Raw genomic sequence first — 23608 nt, 5'->3', positions numbered from 1 at the left:
ACGCATACACGTACTCACACCCACAACACTCACCCACACATACACAACCACATTCACACACAACACCCACAAACACCCACATAACACTCTCCTCACACATACACACACACACACACACACATCCACGGAATTACATTTACATACATATGCCATTACAGGGCACACACACACCCCACAAATTACACACACACGCATGCCAAAGACACCCACATGACACTCAAATTCACACGTACACATTCATACACTCACCCACCTCCACATTCACACACACACTCATACTCACACTTGGACACACACAAACAGAGGCACATCCTGAATCCTCCTTCACACCTCAGGCCTCCCAGGGCAGCCGCAGGGGCCCGGTCTGTGCCCCAAATCCCCGAGCAAGCTGTCACAGGTGAGATCCACTGAAGAGCAGGCCACACGTGGACCGCTGATGCTGAGACTCGCGAGGGTTTCTCTGAAGCAAGTGAAAGAGGAGCATCCCTTCCCACCTCGCCGCCTTCCAGACTTCCTTTCAGCCTCTCTGGGCCCGGGGCTGTGGGAAGCCGGGCCGCGGGGCGTCGTTGGCTTGGGCCTGTGTGGCTGCTTTACCAGGTTTCTATAACCAAAAACGTTGGGGTGAATTATGGGCCTGGGAGCTACTTCTGTGTTTTCTGAGGACTCCCAGCCCTCCCAGAGGTGGGACAGTGATCACTAAAATTGTTCATTGGTGGAGTGTTTTGGGTTTTGCTTTGTTTTTAGGACGTGTGGCCGTCAAGGATGGGGCAGAGTGGTGCAAAAGGCTCAAGCTCTGGAATCAAACAGATCCAGTCTCAGTCCAGCTCTCCATCAGCTCTGGCCCCTCGAGCCAGCTCTCTGCACCCCACTTCCTCGTCCATAAAATGCTGTTGATAATAGTGCCTGCCTCGTGTGTCAAAGGAAACTGCTGGGGATTTGTATGCTGTCTAGCACACTGGGTGTACTCAGTATATATCAGCGATACTATTTTACTATCGTTAGGCACCAGGGAAAGAGGGAAGGGAGAAGTCAAAGAAGACTCGGGTTTTAGAGCGAGTCCGGGAAAGGCAGTGTCCCGGGCTGCATGAGGAACCCAGGTGTGTAAGTGCATTTGGAAAATCTGTGAATTCCAGTTTTGGAAGTGCTGAATTTAGGATGTCTGGGGGACATGATGGAAGTGGTCACTGGGTATTGAGAAGAGAGATCAGGCTGGAGTTGGAGATGGGAGATTCACAGCACATAAGCAGAGGTCTGGGCCAGCAGAGGATAGGAGGTCATTTGGAAAGGGAGCTCCCAATAGGAAGACGACAGAACCCAGAGGGCCCAGCATGTAGAGGTGGCGGGAAGAAGGAAGCCCATAGGGGTGCGGGAGATTGTTGCAGATGGAGGAGGGAGGCCATCAGAAGGGACCCTGCCGAGGGAGAGGAGACCTCAGCCAGCACCCACTGGGTGCCTCACTTCCACTGAGCAGCCTACGAAGAGAGCTGAGACCCTGGCGTGGCTCTCAAGAAACTGACAGACTCTAGGAGCTCCTGCAATGCTGTTTAATTGCTTCTTTTCTTTCTTCTCTCTTTCTTATGAACAAAGAATCTTCAGTCTTTACTTATAAGGTACAGCCTGTGGGAGCTCAGAGGCTCAGCCCTCCCTGTAGGGGGCAGGTCTGCTGAATGCATTACGTGGGTGGGCTGGCCAGAGCAGATGTCCCGAGTTGCCTTCCGGATCCACAGAGCTTCCCCCGGGGCATCATGGCACACTGCCCCAGACAGTCGGTAGTTTGAGAAGAGAGTTAAATGCTCTGTTCGGGAAGGAAGGAAGTGTTGGAGGGCTCTAGGAATGCAATGCAGCTATATTACCATCTTTGGGATAGCAAAAGATACATGCATTTCAAATTAATTTTAAAGCATGTCTAGTTTTGCAACAAAGCCACACATGTCTAGGGCAGGCAAGAAGCTAGATTTATGCAAGTCGAATGATTAAATGTAAACACGTGTTAGAGGGAGCCTGATGGCTGGGCTCGGTGGCTCACGCCTGTAATCCCAGCACTTTAAGCGGCCAAGGCAGGCGGATTACCAGAGGTCAGGAGTTCAAGACCAGCCTGTCCAACATGATGAAACCCCGTCTCTACTGAAAATACAAAAAACATTAGCCAGGCATGATGGTGAGCACCTGTAGTCCCAGCTGCTAGGGAGGCTGAGGCACGAGAATCACTTGAACCTGGGAAGCAGAAATTTCAGTGAGCTGAGATGGTGCCACTGCACTCCAGCCTGGACAACAGAGTGAGACTCTGTCTCAAAAAAAAAAAAAAAAAAAGGAGCCTGATGATGAATGGAAACCCTCAATATTTGCTCACACGGCTCAGCTGGTTAGTGTGGAGCTGTACCTCACCCGCCCTACTGCCTGTCAAATTCTGCTCCCATTGTGATGAAAGACCGCCCCAATGCACATATGTAAAAGATGCTCCCTATATACCCGCTTTCTCTAGTAGGCAACTCTGTCCAACCTCTTGCCCATATTCTGATAAGAATGCACAGATTGTGAGCACAATTTGAACAGTGACTTTTAGCACTGTGCAAGGAAATCTTGGAATGCCAGTAAAATCCAGGTTAGTTAATTTATAGGTACGTAATGATGAGGAGGAAGGTGGTGCAAGAACAAAAACAGGTCTCTTGTGCTTAATGGGACAGGAGTTGTTTTAAGTACTTCACGTGCAATAACTTGATCCTTACAACAACCATCACAAATGAGGAAACTGAGACAAAGTTTAGGTAACTTGCCCAAGATTGCACAGTGAATAAGTGGGAGAGGCAGGATTCAAACCCAGGCAGCCTGCCTGCCTCAGAGTCCTTTTCTTTAGATACTATGGTAGCCGCATCTCTGCATGATCTCATGTGACTTGATTAGCTTAACATAGCTTTTTCAAAAATTAAAATCTCTTTATCCTCTCCCTATTCCTAGTTCCCCCTTTCTTCCTTCCTTCCTCCCTTCCTTCCTCCCTTCCCCCCTTCCCCTCCCTTCCCTCCCTTCCTTCCTTCCTTCCTTCCTTCCTTCCTTCCTTCCTTCCTTCCTTCCTTCCTTCCTTCCTTCCTTCCTTCCTTCCTTCCTTCCTTCCTTCCTTCCTTCCTTCCTGATGGAGTCTCACTCTGTCACCTAGACTGGAGTGCAGTGGTCCAATCTTGACTTACTGCAGCCTCCGCCTCCTGGGTTCAAGAGATTCTCCTCCCTCAGCCTCCCAAGTAGCTGGGATTACATGTGCACACCACCACACCCGGCTAATTTTTGTATTTTTAGTAGAGACAGTGGGGAGGTTTCGCCATGTTGGCCAGGCTGGCCTCAAACTCCTGACCTCAAGTGATACACTTGCCTCAACCTCCCAAAGTGCTGGGATTACAAGTGTGAGCCATAGCGCCTGGCCCTATTTTCACTTCTTTCTAATACTTAGTGCTCTCTCTATCTCCTGCACTTGCTAATTCACGTATATTCTCCTTTCAAGTCTGCCTTGACGGCCTTCTGTTTTCAAGGGCCTCACAGCTACCTGGTTCCTTCTCTCAAAAGTTCCCTCTTCTGCAGGTAACTGCTCACTCACTTCCCTGGGACTACCCCTCTGTCTCCGTCAGTGTGAGGTGGGTTGTGTCCAGGGTCATCCACCAGAGGAAAGGGGACAGAAACCATACTTCTTGGGTCCAAGGGGAGTCAAGGAGATCAAGGACCAGGTTGGAAGCCCTTGAAACTGGTTGAGACCTGTATTTGGTTTGGGAGGCTATAGGCAAGGTAGAAATGAAAGGCTGTTCTTGGTCGGGCACGATGGCTCACACCTGTAATCCCAGCACTTTGGGAGGCTGAGGCAGGTGGATCACCAGTGAATTCTACAGACATTTAAAAGCAACAATAATAATTGGTTGAATACAGTGAGTTCTAAATTTCTCTTCAAAGAATCAGTATGTCAGTATGTTCAGTGCTTTGTTCTCCATTTTAAAGTTGAACTTCCTCGTTCTCCTCAGCCCTAGTTTCACTCAACAACCTTCTCCAACAGCTCCAATGAGTAGTTCACATCTGTTCCCCTGGTCGCCTGCTCCATCCTGAGTCACCCTTGGTCACCTGCTCTGACCTGAATCATCCAGAGTCACCTGTTCTGTAACTGCCCTTCCCACCAAACTACTCACCCTGCCACTCTGGTTCATACCCCTGCTCTCTTTAAAGTAGCCAGTTGGAATTAGCTTAGACTATGCGGTCCAACCCTAGCCAATAGGGGAACAATGCCGCAGTAGGGGCTACCTGTGTCAGGAATAAGAACCCCTTCCCCTCCTTTGTTCAGGTGTGCTCTTGCCATTATTTCATCCATGAGTCACACCGTTCTATACCCTCCCTTGTTCAGGTGTGCTTTCGCCATTGTTCTATCAACGAGTCACACCCTTCTATAGAAGTAGAATTGCCTTGCTGAGAAAATTAAATTTATGTATAAGTGCTACTTCACTTGCAGCACCAAAAATTTATTTACAACAAACTTTACACAAATTTTTCCAGAAAATGGAAATGAAGGGCTTATGTTACCTGATTTTAAGATTTACTAGAAAGATACAATAGACGTGACAGGGTGGTATTGGTAGAAGAACAGACATGAAGATCAATGGAACAGAATAAAAAGTTGAGAAACAGCTACATGGTCAACTAATTTTTGATGACTACCAACAAAATTCAACTTGGAAAGGATGGTCTTTTTTGAAAAAGAAACAACCGGATGTTCATACACAAAAATACCCTTAACTTTCACTTCACATCATAAAAATATTTAACTCTAAAAAGGTCTCAGACCTAAATGTAAGAACTAAAACTATAAAATTTTTAAAACAGAGGTCGTCATACTTTTTCTTAAAGGGCGAGGTAGTGGATGTTTAGGCTTATGGGCCATGTGGTCTCTGTCATGACTACTTAACTCTGTCATAGCACAATAGCAGCCATAAACATTATGAAAATGAAGGGTATGGCCATGTTCCAGTAAAATCTTATTTAGAAAAGCAAGCCACTGGCGTGCAGGCCATAGCTTGGTAACCTCTGTTCTAGAAGAAAACATATAGAAACTCTTTGTGAGGTTGAGTTAGGCAAAGATTTCTCAGAAGTGAGTTTTAATGGTATTTGAGATTTGTTTTATTTTATTTTTTTTTATTTTTATTTATTTTTTTTTTTTGAGACGGAGTCTCGCGCTGTGTCACCCAGGCTGGAGTGCAGTGGCGCGATCTCGGCTCACTGCAAGCTCCGCCTCCCAGGTTCACGCCATTCTCCTGCCTCAGCCTCCGACTAGCTGGGACTATAGGCGCCCGCCACCACGCCCGGCTAGTTTTTTGTATTTTTAGTAGAGACGGGGTTTCACCATGTTAGCCAGGATGGTCTCGATCTCCTGACCTCGTGATCCACCCTCCTCGGCCTCCCAAAGTGCTGGGATTACAGGCTTGAGCCACCGCGCCCGGCCGAGATTTGTTTTAATCGGGTATGGTAAGACATGCAAATATGAAAATAATTGTTATGAAGGAAAAGATTTTTGTTATACTCACAGTCCCTAGAGACAGGAGGCGTGGTACTCTGTGCAGGGCCACAGGGTTAAGTACTCAGGCAAGACAGCAGGCTGTGGTGATGCGAACTGGGGGCGGGAGCCTATATCATGGTTTTCATGGGAAGAAATAGATGATGCAAGATAAGCAGGCTAGTCAGGGTTAGTATTGGGCAGTTTGAACAATTTGGTGGCTCTGGGCCACAGGGACTGTCCCTAGCTCTCTGGTACCAGGTTCTGGGATGACTAGGGCAGGTAGATAATGGCGCGGAGTGTGGGAATCCACTAAGGGAAGCATGTCCTTTGCTATCTCTGGGAATTAGCTTACCCTGCCTGGGAGAGGTAGCCTCTTTTGGCTCAGTAAGGTCTCAGATGTCAGAGCATCAACAATACCAAAAATAAGAAAATGTAGTTAATACAAATGACTCTAAAAGCACAATTTGTAAAAAGCAATCAATAAATGGGTCATCATCAAAATTGAAAACGTTTGCTCTTCAAAGTACATTGTTGGCTGGGCACAGTGGCTCATGCCTGTAATTCCAACACTTTGGGAGACTGAGGCAGGCGGGCCACTTGAGCCCAGGAGTTAGAGCCAGCCTGGGCAATAGAGCAAGACCCCAATCTCTATGAAAAAAATAGCTGGGCAAGGTAGCATGAGCCTGTAGTCATAGCTACTTGGGAGGCTAAGGTGGGAGGATGGCTTGAGCCCAGGAATTTGAGGCTGCAGTGAGCTATGATCATGCCACTGCACTCCAGCCTGGGCAACAGGGTGCGACTTTGTTTCAAAATAAAACGACACTGTTAAGAAAACAAAAAAGCAAGCCATAGAATGGGAGAAAAGGCCGGGCGTGGTGGCTCAAGCCTGTAATCCCAGCACTTTGGGAGGCCAAGACGGGTGGATCACGAGGTCAGGAGATCGAGACCATCCTGGCTAACACGGTGAAACCCCATCTCTACTAAAAAATACAAAAAACTAGCCGGGCGAGGTGGCGGGCGCCTGTAGTCCCAGCTACTCGGGAGGCTGAGGCAGGAGAATGGCATGAACCCGGGAGGCGGAGCTTGCAGTGAGCCGAGATCCGGCCACTGCACTCCAGCCTGGGCAACAGAGCGAGACTCCGTCTCAAAAAAAAAAACAAAAACAAAAACAAAAAAACAGGGAGAAAATATTTGCAAAATATGTATCTGTTATAGGAGTTGTATTCTGAATATACAAAGAACTATTACAAGTCTGTTATAAGAAGCTAAACGAACTAATTTAAAAAAATTTAAACCACTTTAAAAGTGTTGGGGAGGAGGTGAAATATTTGAATAGATATTTCACCAAAGCAAATATACAAATGGTTAAGGAAATCAACATCATTCATCATTAACAAAATACAAATCATGGCCAGGCATGGTGGCTCACACCTATAATCCCAGCACTTCGGGAAGCTGAGGCAGGCAGATCACCTGAGGTCAGGAGTTCGAGATCAGCCTGGGCAATATGGAGAAACCCCATCTCTACCAAAAATTATCTGGGCGTGGTGGTGTGCACCTGTAATCCTAGCTACTCAGCAGGCTGAGACAAGAGAATTATTTGAACCTGGGAGGCAGAGGTTGCAGTGAGCCGAGAGAGTGCCACTGCACTCCAGCCTGGGCGACACAGTGAGACTTCGTCTCAAAAAAAAAAAAAAAAAAAAAAGGAAAGAAAAAAGAAAATCAGGTTGCATGCAGTGGCTCATGCCTGTAATTCTAGCACTTTGGGAGACCAAGGTGGGAGGATCGCTTGAGTCCAGGAGTTCAAGACTAGCCTGGGCAACATAATGAGACCTTGTCTCTACTAAAACAAATAAACAAACAAAAATCAAATAAATTAGCTGGGCATGGTGGTGTGCACGCATCTGTAGTGCCAACTGCATGGTAGGCTGAGGTGGGAGGATAGCTTGAGCCCAGGCAGTTGAGGCATCATCAGTAAGCTGTGATCACACCACTGCACTCTAGACTGGGAGACAGAGCAAGACCCAGTCTCAAAAAAATAAATAAATAAATAAAAAAGTAAAAAGAAAATGCAATTTGAAATCACAATGAAATATGTCTGCATATCCACTAAAATGGCTGAAATGAAGGATGTGGAGCCACTGGAACTCCCATAGATAGCTGTTGGGAATGCACAATGATATACTTACTTTGGAAAACAGTTTTGCAGTTTCTCATATATTTCAATATACACCACCGATACAGTCCAGCCATCCTACACCTAAATGTTTATCCAAGAGAAATGAAAACATGTATTCACATAAACTTGTACAGGGACATTCATAGCAGCTTTATTTGTGATAGTTAAAAACTGGAAATAACTCAAATGTCCATCGACTTGAGAATGAATAAACAAATGTTTGTATATCCATAAAATGCTCATCAGCAATAAAAAACAAGAATCAACTACACATATACGTAACAACACAAGTGAATCTTTTTTTTTTTTTTGAGACGGAGTCTCGCTCTGTCACCCAGGCTGGAGTGCAGTGGCTTGATCTCAGCTCACTGCAAGCTCCACCTTCCGGGTTCACGCCATTCTCCTGCCTCAGCCTCCCGAGTAGCTGGGACTACAGGTGCCTACCACCACGCCCGGCTAATTTTTTTATATTTTTAGTAGAGACGGGGTTTCACTGTGTTAGCCGGGATGGTCTCGATCTTCTGACCTCGTGATCCGCCCGTCTCGGCTTCCCAAAGTGCTGGGATTACAGGCATGAGCCACTGCGCCTGGCCTATGGGTGAATCTTAAAAGCAGTATTCTAAGTGAAAGAAGTCAGACACAAAAGATCACATACTGTAAGATTCCATTCATATGAAATTCTAGAAACAAAATAATAGCCACAGAAAGTGGATCTGCGGCTGGCAGGGCTGGGGTGGAAAACAGGGATTGACTGTAAATGAGGGATCTTTTAGGGGTGATGAAAATGTTTCATATCGTGATTCTAGTGCTGGCTACAAAACTGTCCACATTTGTTAAAATGTAGCAAATTACATACTAAAGGTTGGCAAATTTTATTATATGTAAGTTGTACCTCCATAAAGCTGATTTAAGAAAAGAATGAAGGCTGGGCATGGTGGCTCATGCCTGTAATCCCAGCACTTTGGGAGACCAAGGCTGGTGGATCACCTGAGGTCAAGAGTTCGAGACCAGCCTGGTCAAAATGGTGAACTCCTGTCTCTACTAAAAATACAAAAAAATTAGCCGGGCGTGGTGGTGCAGCCTGTAGTCCCAGCTACTTGGGAGGCTAAGGCAGGAGAATCGCTTGAACCCAGGAGGCAGAGGTTGCAATGAACCGAGTTCACACCATTGCACTCCAGCATGGGCAACAGAGCAAGACTCCATCTCAAAAAAAAAAAAAAAAGAAAGAAAAGGAAAGGCCTACCAGCTCTGTGAACTGGACAGCTTATGTAACTGGTCCATGCCTGTATTTCCACACTTATAAGGATAATAATAATTAGCTCTCAGTAAGTGTCAAGTTTCTGTCTCCTTTCCTTTCTTTCTTCCAGACTGTTAGTCTGAGCCAGCTATAAATCAAGACTGTCATTGATGGGTGGGGACTGGTGACCTTTCCCCTGAGGTCTTCAGATAGGAATCATGTCTCTCTAAAGGGGCAATCTCTAGATGTGAAGACTCTCATATGTGTCAAAATGTTAAATGTGCAAATCTTCTGCTTCTGTAAACCTATGTGATAGAAAGGCTGGCAAAAAAAAAAAAAAAAGTGCAAAAAGTGTGTAGAAGGACGTACATTGCTGTTTTGGCCGGGTGCAGTGGCTCACGCCTGTAACCCCAGCACTTTGGGAGGCCGAGGCGGGCATATCGCCTGAGGTCAGGAGTTTGAGACCAGCCTGGCCAATATGGTAAAACCCTGTCTCTACCAAAAATATAAAAATTAGCTGGGCTTGGGGGTGTGTGCCTGTAGTCCCAGCTACTCAGGAGGCTGAGGCAGGAGAATCACTTGAACCCAGGAGACAGAGGTTGCAGTGAGATGAGATCATGCCACTGTACTCCAGCCTGGGCAACAGAATGAGAGTCTGACTCAAAAAATAAATAAAAAAATAAAATAAAATAAAATAAAAAGTACATTGCTGCTTTCTTTGCAATAGCAAAACTTGGAGACAACCTCAATGTCCATCCATCAGTAAGGCTTGGCTATGTGAATTGAGAGATTTCCATTTCCTGGCCAGGCGCAGTGACTCATGCCTATAATCCCAGCACTTTGGGAGGCTGTGGAGGGTGGATCACTTGAGGTCAGGAGTTTGAGACCAGCCTGGCCAACATGGCAACACCCCGACTCTACTAAAAATATAAAAATTAGCCGGGAGTCATGGCATGTGCCTGTAATCCCAGCTACTCGAGAGGCTGAGGCTAGAGAATCGCTTGAACCCCATAGGCAGACGTTGAGTGAGCCAAGATTGTGCCACTGCACTCCAGCCTGGGTGACAGAGTGAGACTCCGTCTCAAAAAAAAAAAAAAAAAAAAAGATTTCAATTTCCTGGAATACAAGAGAGCTGATGGACAACATAAACCAGATCTGTGTACAGGAACTTAGGGAACAGCACCCAACACATTGCTCGATGAGAAACCCATGTGGACAGCAGCACATATAAAATAATCCCACTAAAGAAAAAGAGTACGTGGCAGAGACCGCCAGCTGTTGCCCAGTATCCTTTATTTCATTTAGTAAAAGAAATCCGGCCCCCTCCAGCCCCGTTTTAAGTGGTTGGCTTGGGTGGGTGTCAAGGTTCTAGGGCAATGTGGCTGAATCCTACATGTAAGTGGGTAGTCGTCACCTCCCCTTTTAGCCAGCTTTGTCAAAAGGTCTAAATTCTGGCCACAGGATGTGAGCAGAAGTGATATATGCAGTGAAGGGGTCATATCCTTCAAAAGGAAGCTAGTTGTTGTTCACGTCCTCTGTCCCCTTTCTGCAGTGACACCCTGGAGATAATGCTTTGATGTAGACAAGGGCCCCCTGCTACAGGACGAATCTTCATGCAACAGAGCAACTGCCTGCCTTGTCCCACTCCTCTAACGGCTTCTAGAAGGAGAAATTCACTTTTATCTGGTTTGAGTTACTGTAGTCTGGGGACTGTTAACAGCTGCGAATCCCATGTAGTAAGTAATACAATGCACCTTTATGGTATTACCTTTGCTAATAATGATAGTTTACCGACATCTAGTGCTTATTATGTGCCAAGCACTGTTCTAGGCACTTTACATAAATAACTTGTTTAAACCCCACAACAACCCTGGGAGGTGAGTACTATAATTGTGCCCATTTTACAGATGAGAAAACTGAGACACAAGGAGGTCAAGTATCATGAAAGGTCACACTGCTAGGAGGAGCAGCAGAGCTGGGGCATGCACTCAGGTAGTCTGACTGGGTTAGGTCTGTGTTCCTAACCATGGCATGCATAGAAAACCATTCTGGAGGTACAGATCCAAAATGACATCTGGAGTATGCAATGTAGGCAAGGGAGAGAATAAATTTTCTTTTTTACATTATACTTCTCTGAATGTTTGAATTTTTTATAAAAGTCATGCATTACTTCTATAGTTTTAAAAATGGAAAAGCTGTAAAAGTCAAGCTATTTTACTAGAAAATAAATGTAATAGGGAGAGGTAACATTAGTTTAAAATATAACTGAGGTTGGGCGTGGTGGCTCACGCCTATAATCCCAGCACTTTGGGAGGCTGAGGCTGGTGGATTACCTGAGGTCAGGAGTTCGAGACCAGCCTGGCCAACATAGTGAAACCCCATCTCTACTAAAAATACAAAAATTAACTGGGTGTGATGGTGCACACCTGTAATCCCAGCTACTCGGGAGGCTGAGGCAGGAGAATCGCTTGAACCTGGGTGGTGGAGGTTGCAGTGAACCAAGATCGAGCCATTGCACTCCAGCCTGGGTGATAAGAGCAAAACTCTGTTTCTTTTTTTTTTTTTTGAGACGGAGTCTCGCCCTGTTGCCCAGGCTGGAGTGCAGTGGCCGGATCTCAGCTCACTGCAAGCTCCGCCTCCCGGGTTCCCGCCATTCTCCTGCCTCAGCCTCCCGAGTAGCTGGGACTACAGGCGCCCGCCACCTCGCCCGGCTAGCTTTTTGTATTTTTTTAGTAGAGACGGGGTTTCACCGTGTTAGCCAGGATGGTCTCGATCTCTTGACCTCGTGATCCGCCCGTCTCGGCCTCCCAAAGTGCTGGGATTACAGGCTTCAGCCACCGCGCCCAGCCGCAAAACTCTGTTTCAAAAAAAAAAAAAAAAAAAAGCATATATATATATATATAAAATAGATGGATAGATACATGTACATATATATGTATATATACACACACAAAACTTAAAAAATTCCCTTCTCAGGCCTAGTTGTTCACCTGACCTCTCAGAGACGAGAGCTGTTCCATAGTGAGCCTGATTCTCTAACGAGACAGAGTGAAGGGTGGAGCAGAGCAGAATAGAACTAAAAATGCTTTGCAGGGCCAGGCATGGTGGCTTATGCCTGTAATCCCAGCACTTTGGAAGTCCAGGGTGGGCGGATCACGAGGTTAGGAGTTCGAGACCAGCCTGACCAACATGGTGAAACCCCATGTCTACTAAAGAGACAAAAATTACCTTGGCATGGTGGCGGGTGCCTGTAATCCCAGCTACTCTGGAGGCTGAGGCAGGAGAATTGTTTGAACCTGGGAGGCGGAGGTTGCAGTGAGCCGAGATGGCGCCACTGCACTCCAGCCTGGGCAACACAGCAAGACTCCGTCTCAAAAAAAAAAAAAAAAAAAATGCTTCGCAGATGGACCATGCTAGCCAGTTGATGTCATGTTCCACAAACAACCAGTTGAACACATTTCTCATTTTTCATCATTTGTTTTGTAATAATATATCTTCAGTGTAAACCCAGAAAGAGGAAAAAAAAAAAAACCTCAGCCAACCACTCGTCCCTTGAGAGGGTCTCAGGCACACAGCCTCTCTTACATTTATAAATATTTAGCACTGTAGTTCCCGGAAGAAGATAAGTGCTTGTCTCTCCTAAACCTTCCTGTGGATGACAGCTCCATGGAGCGTGTTCTGAGCCAAAACATACCATATTTGGTCCGAAATGAGTGGACTGCTGATTGTTTTAGTTTCAGATCTTTTAACTGGGACAAAGGACATTCGGTCCATACAGTTACCATCCACAAGAATACATGGTCTCAGGGGTTTCTGCCCACTTCTGAACCTGCAAACTTCGTAGTTGAGAAGCAAGATGTGTGCATGACACGGAACTGTATTCGAGCCCTGAGCATGTGTGGTTCTTTTGGTTTTGGTGGTTTTTTGTTTTTTGAGACGGAGTCTCACTCTGTCGACCAGGCTGGAGTTCAATGGTGCAATCTCAGTTCCCTGCAACCTCTGCCTCCCAAGTTCAAGCAGTTCTCCTGCCTCAGCCTCCTGAGTAGCTGGGATTACAGGTGCCTGCTACCACGCCTGGCTAACTGTGAGCTGGTGTGTTTTAAGTGTAAAGGGGCAAAGGGTATTTTGCGCTTCAGCTAGACTACTTCAAGAAAATAAGATCTGAGCCAGATGCGGTGGCTCATGCCTGTAATCCCAGCACTTTAGGAGGCTGAGGTGGGTGGATCACCTGAGGTCAGGAGTTCTAGGCCAGCCTGGCCAACATGGTGAAACCTCGTTTCTACTGAAAATATAAAAATTAGCCACACGTGGTGGCAGGTGCCTGTAATCCCAGCTACTCAGGAGGCTGAAGAACAAGAATTGCTTAAACCTGGGAGGCGGAGGTTGCAGTGAGCCAAGACTGTGTCACTGCACTCCAGCCTGGGCGACACAGCAAGACTCTGTCTCAAAATAATAATAATAATAATAATAATGAGATCTGATCTGAACAAGTTTTAGGTTAAACAAATGAAAAGAAAAGCCCACCCACGATACAATTATTCCCTTTTTAAAAATGATGTGTTAGGATAGGCATTATAATCATTGTTCTACTCATTTGTTTTTTTTTTAAGTTATGGTCTCACAGTGTCATCCAGGCTGGAGTGCAGCGGTGCCACCAAGACTCACTGCAGCCTCGAATTCCCAGGCTCAGGAGATCCTCACACCTCAGCCTCCTGAAATGATCTTTGCTTTAAACACATCTCTACAGAATGTATCTTTCAGGACCTGTCTGAACACTGAGACGAATGACTTGGCCCCCCCTCAAGTACATGATGTGAACTGCACAGGGAAATTGTTTTGTTAACTACTTGGCTCATGTATGAGTCATTTTCATGAAGCAAACTTTGCTTTGAACAGGGTGGTTTCTGCTCAACATCAGTTCAGTTTGGTAAGCATTTCTTTTCTTTTGGGATGGAGTTTCGCTCTTGTTGCCCAGGCTGGAGTGCCAGTGGTGCGATCTCGGCTCACTGCAACCTCCGCCTCCTGGATTCAAGAGATTCTCCTGCCTCAGTCTCCTGAGTAGCTGGGATTACAGGCGCCCACCACCACGCCCGGCTAATGTTTTTGTATTTTTTGTAGAGACGGGGTTTCCCCATGTTGGCCAGACTGGTCTAGAACTCCTGACCCGCCTCGGCCTCAGGAAGTGCTGGGGTTATAGGCATGAGCCACCGTGCCTGGCCTGGTAGGCATTTAATGAGCATCTACTATGTGCTTACTTTTGTGGGGGGACCTACAGTAAACAAGGAACTCAGAGTCTAGTGGAGAAAGAATCAGATATTTTAAAATAAACACAATGACAAAGATAGAAAAGTGATATCCCCAGCACTTTGGGAGGCCGAGATGGGCGGATCACGAGGTCAGGAGATCGAGACCATCCTGGCTAATACGGTGAAACCCCGTCTCTACTAAAAATACAAAAAATTAGCCGGGCGAGGTGGCGGCGCCTGTAGTCTCAGCTACTCGGGAGGCTGAGGCAGGAGAATGGCGGGAACCCGGGAGGCGGAGCTTGCAGTGAGCCGAGATCCCGCCACTGCACTCCAGCCTGGGCAACAGAGCGAGACTCTGTCTCAAAAAAAAAAAAAATTGATACCATTTGCATTCCCCGGTTTTCTGAGGGGCAGTAGTAGCGTGGTGCACAAAGCTCAGGGCAGAAGCAGAGCCTGAGGACTCCACGATGGACGCCCACTCCCCTCCAGCCACGGCCCCAGCATCCAGGAAAGAAGATGTTTGTCTGCCCGTTCCCAGCCCACCCTGAGTTCCACCCGGGCTCTGCGCGCCAGGACTCTAGACTTACTGCATTCCACGCCCTAGCTTCTGTGGTTACTATTGGCAATGGCGCACCAGGAGCACCGGGATTCTGGGCTGTGCACCAAGGTCTAGGTTGCAAAGATGCCTGAAACCAGAGGGGGAAAACAGAGAAGAGTTCATCAAAATGATTAAAATTGCAAGGGATGGGGGGAAGGGAAAGTGATACCATTTCTACGGTCTGAATATGTCCCCCCAAATCCATATGTTGAAAATGTAATCCCCAATGCAATAACGTGAGGAGGTGGTTCCTAGCAGAGGTGTTTAAGCCATGAGGGCTCTGCCCTCATGAATGGATTAATGCCACCATAAAAAGGGCTTGTGGCCAGGTGTGGTGGCTCACGCCTGTAATCCTAGTATTCTGGGAGGCTGAGGCAGGTGGATCACTTGAGGCCAGGAGTTTGAGACACACCTGGCCAACATGGCCAAAACCTGTCTCTACTAAAAGTACAAAAATTAGCCAGGCATGGTGGTGGGCACCTGTAATCCCAGCTAATCTGGAGGCTGAGGCAGGAGAATCACTTGCACTGAGAGGCAGAGATTGCAGTGAGCTGAGATCATGCCACTGGACTCCAGCCTGGGCAATAGAGTGAAACTCTGCTAAAAAATAAATAAATAAATAAAAATTTTAAAAAAGGAGGGGGATGCTTGTGGGAATGGGCTGTCTCTCTTCTGCTCTTTCTCCGTGTGAAGACAAAGCGTTCACCCTCTCTTGTCCTTCCACCTTCTGCCATGTGAGGACACAGCAAGAAGCCCCACACCAGATGCTGGTGCTTTGACTTGGGACTTCCCAGTCTCCAGAATGGTGAAAAATACATTTCTGTTGTTTATATATTACCCAGTCTCGGGTATTCTGTTGTAGCAACACAAAACAGACTAAGACACCATTCTAAGGCATGAATGAGCAATTTTGTCTTCTTAGGTGCAGAAGAAAAACAAAGGAAACTCAAGAGAGAAGGTATTAACTAAGCAGAATTTTGAGAGTTGAGTAGAATACATAAAGGCTAAGAGGAAGAGAAGGGCATCCAGGCAGAACGGACCGACTGGGACTGGGAGGCATGAGACAGCGCAAGGCTCAGGAACCTGTGAGTGGGGCAGGAGTGCGAGGTGGGGAGTGAGGGGCTGGCAAGGGTCCCTCTTACCCCATGTGGGAACCTAGGATTGCTCCATGGGCCAGGGGCCCCTTGTAAGCACAGTCCTGGGGCCAGACTTCCCTCTGCCCAGAACAGCTGTTGTCTATGACAAAATTTTCATCAGTCTGTGGTAAAATCGTTAAAGATTACATATATTATAATGATATATTATTATATAACATAATTACATATACCTATAATCATACATTATATCTATAGTGATACAGATGTGTATAATTTATCTAAAGCAAATTTTTCAGAGCATGAACTATATTCAATTGAAAGGACTCTCTTTGATTCTGACACTTTGCTATCCCTGTATTTTGATGTTTAAACATCTGGTCATTAATCAAATGATGGTGACAATAAAAAGCTAGGCATTCTGTCAGTGACTTCAGTTTCCATTGAAACTTTCAGAGGCCCAGGGAGTCCAAAACTGTGGGATTCACTGAAATAGGATAATTGATCAGATTTTCATTTCCAGAAACTCCCTCAACGGTGGCATGGAGGTCGGGTGGGGATGGGCAGACTGGAGACAACTGAGGGCCACGACACGAATGAATAGGGGCCCAGCTCCCTACGTCCCTTTCTGTTTGTATTTCAGCATAGAAATCATCCTCTTATGCCTGAATTCAGGCAAGCCGAGTCACAGCCAGCCTGGAAACAGCACCTGGGATGCCCTCAGAGAGGAGCCCCCTGGGTCCTCTTCCTGTTGATCGATGTTGATTGGCAGGGGTTGGAGACATCTTTTCTTTTTCAAGAAATTGTTAATTCTCCTTCCTCCAGTACTTCCAGTACTGAAAAACCATCACCTAAAGCACCCAATCCTCTCCCACTTGGTTCTTTTAAAGCCAGAACCTTGAATTTTGAATTAGAAATCCTTCATTTCCTCCGCTCTTATTTCAAATCAGAGAGGTTGCCTGAATGATCCAATGGAGCACTACACTCTTCCTGAAAACCGAGACCCCGCTGTCTGGTTTGTATTCCCACCTCTGGCTTTTCTGCATGGGCCAGGAGCACTGACCGGCCTAGGTTAAGTCATGGTACAGACCTGCGAGAATCAGATAGAATGACCTTAACAGCGGCTGATACCAGATTCTTTCTTAAGAGGGAGGAACAGGATGGAATCAGGCTTGGAAATGGGAGAGTTCAGAGACCAGGCAATGCCAGGAATATGCCCTTCCAATAGCCACTCCCCTCCCCACTCCCCAAACACCAAGTAAACACACACACACACACACACACACACAAAGCATGCACACCGCAAGCACACACCACACATGCACACAGGCACAACACACACATACATACACCACTCACAGGTACACATACATATTTACCTATCTATACCACACACATGCGCACATCATTCACATACATATACACATATACATATACATGTACCACTTATACTCACATACACATTCATATACATACACCATACACACACACATATACACACCACATACCCAGACACCCACACATGCACATACACACCACATATATAGACACACCATATACACATACATGCAGCACACACATACACCATATACATGCACCCTCCACATGCAGAGCACACATACACACACACCAGACACGTGTACACATATGCACCACACACACTTATGCTCATATGAGCACACACACCACATACACGCACCACATACATGCACACACACACTGACCTCGCCTACTACTCCCCTCCGACTCTGGCTCTAGCCTCCCTGCCCCCTACATACCAGCCCTGCTGCTGCCCCAGGGCCTTTGCACTGACTTCCCTCTGCCCGGAACACTCTTCCCCTGCACAGCTTCATGGCTCATTCCTTCACTTCCTTTTAGACTTTGCTTAGTTGCCGCCTTCTCAGTGAGGTTTTCTCTGACCCCTTTATTTAAAATTTCACATTTCCTGCCTCTCCCCACACTCCCAACCCCCCACGCCTCTCTATTTTCCCCAGAGCACTCAGTTTTTTTTATAGATCATAACATTTACTTACTATGTTTATTTTCTGTTAACACTCAAGCATTGGAGAAGTGGAGAATCAGTATGTGCCCTGCAAGGGAGGCTTGTGCCATCAGCTATGAGAGGTTGATTGTGTTTGGTTTTGTATTATTATTATTATTATTATTATTAGAGATGGGGTCTTGCTCTGTTGCCCAGGCTAGAGTGCAGTGATGCGATCACAGCTCACTGCAGCCTCAAACTCCTGGGCTTGAGTATCCTCCTGCCTCAGCCTCCTAAGTCACTGGGACTACAGGCACATGCCACTGTCCCTGATAAATAATTTTTTTGTGTGTGTAGAGCAGGGTCTGACTTGTTGCCCAGGCTGGAGTGCAGTGCATGATCATGGCTCACTGCAGCCTTGGATGCTTGGGCTCGAGCGTCCTCCCACCTCAGCCTCCTGGGTCACTGGGGTTACAGGCCCATGCCACCATGCCTGCCTTGCTGATTTTTATTTATTTTAAATTTTTATAGAGATGGGGTCTCGCTTTGTTGCGCAGGCTTGTCTTGAACTCCTGGATTCAAATGATCCTCCCACCTTAGCTTCCTAAAGTGCTGGGATTACAAGTGTGAGCCATGGCACCTGGCCACGTTTTTTCCTATACTTATAGAAGGGACTCCCTTTCTGTGATTTGTCCTGTGAATGTGTTAAGCTTGGTCATTTACTATGATCCTTGTCTCAGGGAATAAGAGTCCAGAAGTCAGCAGCTCGGGCAGTGAGGATGGCTCCATGCTGTCCTTGGGGACCCCTGCAGATCACTACAACACCCTCCCCAAGTGTGCCTCATGGTTCAAGTTGGCTGCTGGAGTTCCAGTTACCACATCTGCATCCCAGGCAGCAGATGAAGAAAAGAAGGAGGATTTCCCAGAAGTCCCTCACTAGGTAAATACAGAGGATGCTCCAGGTGCGTCTTTTAACAAACTGTTCATGTCACAGCATCTGATGGTTTTCAAATTTGTTGGTATGGTTTCTACACCAAATCTTTTCCCACTTGGCCATTCAGCCATTATTAGTAGGACATGTGACAAGGTGCTGTACAAATTTCTTCCCAGCATTAGAACGAAGAGTGGGTGGAAAGGTCCTTCCTTTATCTGTTTGCATTGTCTGGGTTTACATTTTGTTTATCCTCATACCTTTATTCCTGCATAAGGAATGGCTACTTTGTAATCAGAATTAAATGGGCTCTATCTAGGAAATCGCATTGTGACGGGAATTGTCCTGCCGGGAACCAGGACACAAAGCCCGATGCTGACCTCCAGCAAATCTTCAGCTTCGATCAAAGATTCTCCATCTAGGGTGCTTATCAGATTCTCTTTCAAGTTTCAACCTTCCTTTCCCTCCTCACCCCTCCTTAGACCCTGACACATGTTTAGGCTTATCAGAATTTGCAAAAAGTAATTCTGATTCACCATTCTCCCCTCCCTCCTCCTCCCTGTCTCCCCACCGTTCAGTCTACTCTGCTGAGAATGACTGTTATGGAAGAAAGCACGTCGCTTGCCCTGCTAGAGTTTTTTTGAAAGCTGAAGAGGCTGCCTGGCCAGGAGGAGACGTCAGTATTATCTCAAATGCAAGTATCTCCAACTCTGGGTGCAGGAACCTCTTCAGTCAAAGACAGAAAGTTCACTGTGGATTTGAGTCACTGGTTTACAGCTCTGCAATGGAAAGAACTCTGTATTTGAAGAGCTGGCCTTGCCTCTTGCTTACTGAGTGTCCTTGAGCAAGGCAATCACTCCGATTCTCAGTGTCCTCATCTGTAAAATGAGAGATAAAGACACTCCTGCAGATTACATGAGGTTGTAGAGATATGTTGTACACTAAAGAGTTTGCGGACTAGGTGAGGCATTGTTACAACCATTGGTATAATAGGGTGAAGCCAAGGGAGAGATTAATTGTACGGGGGGCGTGGATTGGAGAAAGATTTTTGCAAGGGGGGCTTGGAGCTGGACCCGTAGGAAGGTGGAAAGGCATGCCTCTTGTGTCTCTGGTGTTGGTGGTGATTTGCTCATGTCCTGCCTCTCAGGACTCCCCTTGCCCACATTCCCAACAATAGCAATACAATCAAAGGCCATCAAAATGTCCACAGCCTTTCACCCAGCAATCCCACTTTGGGGAAGAGGATTTGAGGAAAGAAGCCCTACAGAGAAAGAGCACACCATTTTGAGACGGAGCTCCAGCCTAGGGCCTTCAGGGTTGAGGCAGTGGCGCGACTGCTCTCACTGCAAGCCTCCGGCCTGGAAAGCCTGCCCAGCACTGTCGAGTAGTTGGGATATAGCCACTTCCACCGTTGTTTTTCTGCTTTAGTAGAGACGGGTTTCCCTCTGCAGCTAGTGCCAGGATGGTTCCCGCATCTTCCTGACCTCGTGATCCGCCCGTCTCGGCCTCCCAAAGTGCTGGGATTACAGGCTTGAGCCACCGCGCCCGGCCTGCTGATGCTTTTTAAAAATAGCCAAAGAAGGTTGGGCGTGGTGGCTCACACCTGTAATCCCAGCACTTTGGGAGGCCGAGGTGGGTGGATCACCTGAAGTCAGGAGTTCGAGACCAGCCTGGCCAACATGGTGAAACCTCGTCTCTACTAAAAATACAAAAAAAATTAGCTGGGCGTGGTGGTGGGAGCCTGTAATCACAGCTACTCGGGAGGCTGAGGCAGGAGAATCGCTTGCACCTAGGAGACGGAGGTTGCAGTGAGCCAAGATCGTGCCACTGCACTCCAGCCTGGGCAACAAGAGTGAAACTCTGTCTCAAAAAAAAAAATAAATAAAAGATAAAATAAATAGAATAAATAAATTAAAATAGCAAAAAAAAACCAAAAAAAACTGGAAACAACCTAAACATTAGTAGTAGACAAATGGTTAGATTAAGTGTGCACCAATAAATGGAACGTAAACAAAATATTAAGTATGAAACTATGCTACAACGTGGAAGTTATTACAGTACCAGGCTAATGGAAAGAAAAAGTGAAGACAAAGTGATGTCTATATATTGTAATGGCAACCCTGTCAAGAATATTTGCATATTATAATTGATTAGAATAATAAAAAGAAAAAAGCAGTATTGGGGTAATAGTCTTAAGTTGGTATAAAAATTTCCAAACAGGGGCCAGGTGAGGTGGCTCACGCCTGTAATCCCAGCACTTTGGGAGGCCAAGGCAGGCAGATCACCTGAGGTCGGGAGTTTGAGACCAGCCTGACCAACGTGGAGAAACCCCATCTCTACTAAAAATACCAAATTAGTCGAGTGTGGTGGCACACACCTGTCATCCCAGCTACTTGGGAGACTAAGGCAGGAGAATCACTTAAACCTGGGAGCTGGAGCTTGTGGTGAGCCGAGATCACGCCATTGCACTCCAGCCTGGGCAACAAGAGTGAAACTCCATCTCAAAAATAAAATAAAATAAAATAAATTACCAACAAACCCTTGAATATCATTACACTGGTGGAAACAGTGTTGTATTTGAAGTTAGAAGACTGCATGCTAGACCAGGCATGGTGGCTCACACCTGTAATCCCAGCACTTTGGGAGGCCGAGGTGGGTGGATCACCTGAGGTCAGGAGTTTGAGACCAGCCTGGCCAACATGGTAAAACCCCGTCTCTACTAAATATACAAAAATTAGCTGGGTGTGGTGGCAGGCACCTGCAATGCCAGCTACTCAGGAGACTGAGGCAGGAGAATCGTTTGAACCCAAGAGGCAGAGACTGTGGTGAGCTGAGATCATGCCATTGTCCTCAAGCCTCAGTGACAGAGCCAGACTCCATCTCAGAAAGAAAAAAAAAAAAAGAAGACTGCATACTAGTCTTAGCTGTGCCATTTATTAGCTGTGAGACCTTGGGAGACTATTTAAATACCCCCAGCTTCGGTTTCCTCACTGGTGAAGCAGAGTGTGTGGTAGGTAGCCCACAGGGCCGCTGTAGTGCATCACACACTGTAAATGGCATAGATATAACCCTCCCCCTCACCTGCAGGGCAGTGAGTCAGCCAGTCCCCAAACCTCATCCCTGTTCTTAGACCTATGAAGGATAAAGGGGAAGGAGCAGGCCGAGAGGCAGGGAGATCCTTCAGCCTTGGGGAAGGGAAAAAAGGGCAGGAACATTGGTGGGAGGACCCACAGCCTGCAGTGTGGATCTGGGAAAGATTGGGCTGGGCCATTGAGGCCTGCTTAGCAGATCGCTGGAGAGAGGAGCAGGCATCCTACAGGAATGGGCTTGCTCCAGCACCCCCACCGGGCTCAGGGACATGGGACCTCAGCGTGATGCAGCGGCGGCCCCAGAGGCCAGCAGCTAGGGCTGTTTGTCAGGCATGCTTTGTGCCTTAGAGCTGAATGGAGTACACTTAGGGCCAGCATGTTCTCCTCTTCCTTACCCGTCACCTCCTCAGTTCCCCAACCTTTCTGAGTCTGCCCCTGTCATGTATTGGAGTCTTCAACTTTCTCCTGCATACTTCCATGTTCATGTCATTTATTTTCTAATTCCTCCCAAATTGTGCTGACAGAGTAATCATCGCAGAGTACAGCTCACCTGACGCCACCAAACACTCACTGGCTTCTCATTGTCTAAGAATCCGGCCTGTCTCTCCAAGCTAGTGTGACAGGGTGGGGCCAGGCCTGTTCTTCCAGCCTCCTCTACATCTTAGCCTGATTTCCCTGTCTGCGGACCTACATTGTACATTGGGACTGCTCATGTAACTAGTTATTTAATCGTGAAAAACATAGGAAGCTGCTTCTGGTTGTGTGGTGAGAAATTACACTCAGGACCTGAATTTTGTGTCCAGGGAACCTGGATGGCTTTTGCAACCCATAGGAGTTTCAGAAAATGAGATTAGGGTAGAAGCAGCTTGCTAAGACCCCACTCCAGGTTTTCTGAGACCCACACACTTCCCTGCACAGGCAGAACACCAACTGTCTTCCCACAAGGCGCGTGGGAGATTTGGGAAGTCAGGCTCACAGAATATTCCTCAGCCAGCTGCTTCTAGAAAGGTCTCTTTTGTGTTTATTTTGGTCACCTCTAACTTGTATATGATTTCTGTGTCAAAACCCTCACATTGGGCCAGGGCGCCGTGACTCACATCTGTAATCCCAGTACTTTGGGAAGCTGAGGCAGGGGGATGGCTTGAGGCCAGGAGTTCGAGACCGGCCTGGGCAATGTAGCAAGACTCCATCCCCAAACTTAAATTCCTCTGGATGTTCAGTGCTCTGTTGAATCTGCCCGAATGAACCTGTGCAACCTGACTTCCTCGTTTCCATATGTAGCCTTCCAGTTAACCTGCTGGCTCAGCATTTGCTGTCAGAAGGTAACTTTTGCCACCTAAATGGATGACGGTGTGGGGTTTTTAGTGTGCAAGAAGCCAAGGGCTCCTGGGAGCAAGTGGCAGCTCAGGAGATGTGCAGCAAGCGATGCTTTGAGAAGGGCCTGGCAGGGGCATCCCTGGCTTTCTGCAGGGAGGCAAAGCTAGTCCCACCACGAAGTGGCCAGCAGCCCTCAGTCCCTGTGGCGTAGATGCCTTCCTTCTTAAGGATGGCACTGGCAGACCTCTTTCTTGTTTGTTTATTTATTTAGTTTTGAGACAGGGTCTCCCTCCGTCACCCAGGCTGGAGTGCAGTGGCATGATCTCAGCTCACAGCCTCAACTTCCCGGGCACAATTGATCCTCTCACTTCAGCCTCCTGAGTAGCTGGGACCACAGGAGCGTGCCACCATGCCCAGC

General features: G+C 47.0%; 1 long non-coding RNA gene across 1 annotated transcript in view; it reads right to left on the bottom strand.

Moving 5' to 3' along the window:
• Nucleotides 1-211: 211 nt before the first annotated feature.
• LOC103880617 overlaps nucleotides 212-23608 on the bottom strand; it is an 81569-nt gene continuing 58172 nt past the window's right edge. The window contains exons 2-5 of the long non-coding RNA XR_002519102.2: nucleotides 14768-14866; nucleotides 7708-7778; nucleotides 5547-5646; nucleotides 212-1795 (exon numbers count right to left, since the gene is read on the bottom strand). This is a non-coding gene — a long non-coding RNA (uncharacterized LOC103880617). The remainder of the gene's footprint in view (nucleotides 1796-5546; nucleotides 5647-7707; nucleotides 7779-14767; nucleotides 14867-23608) is intronic.

Source organism: Papio anubis, chromosome 1 (genome assembly GCF_008728515.1).
Source record: "Papio anubis isolate 15944 chromosome 1, Panubis1.0, whole genome shotgun sequence".
NCBI classification, from domain to species: Eukaryota; Metazoa; Chordata; class Mammalia; order Primates; family Cercopithecidae; genus Papio; species Papio anubis.
The sequence above is the reverse complement of the archived record's forward strand: the minus strand, read 5'-3'. Positions and strand labels throughout refer to the sequence as shown.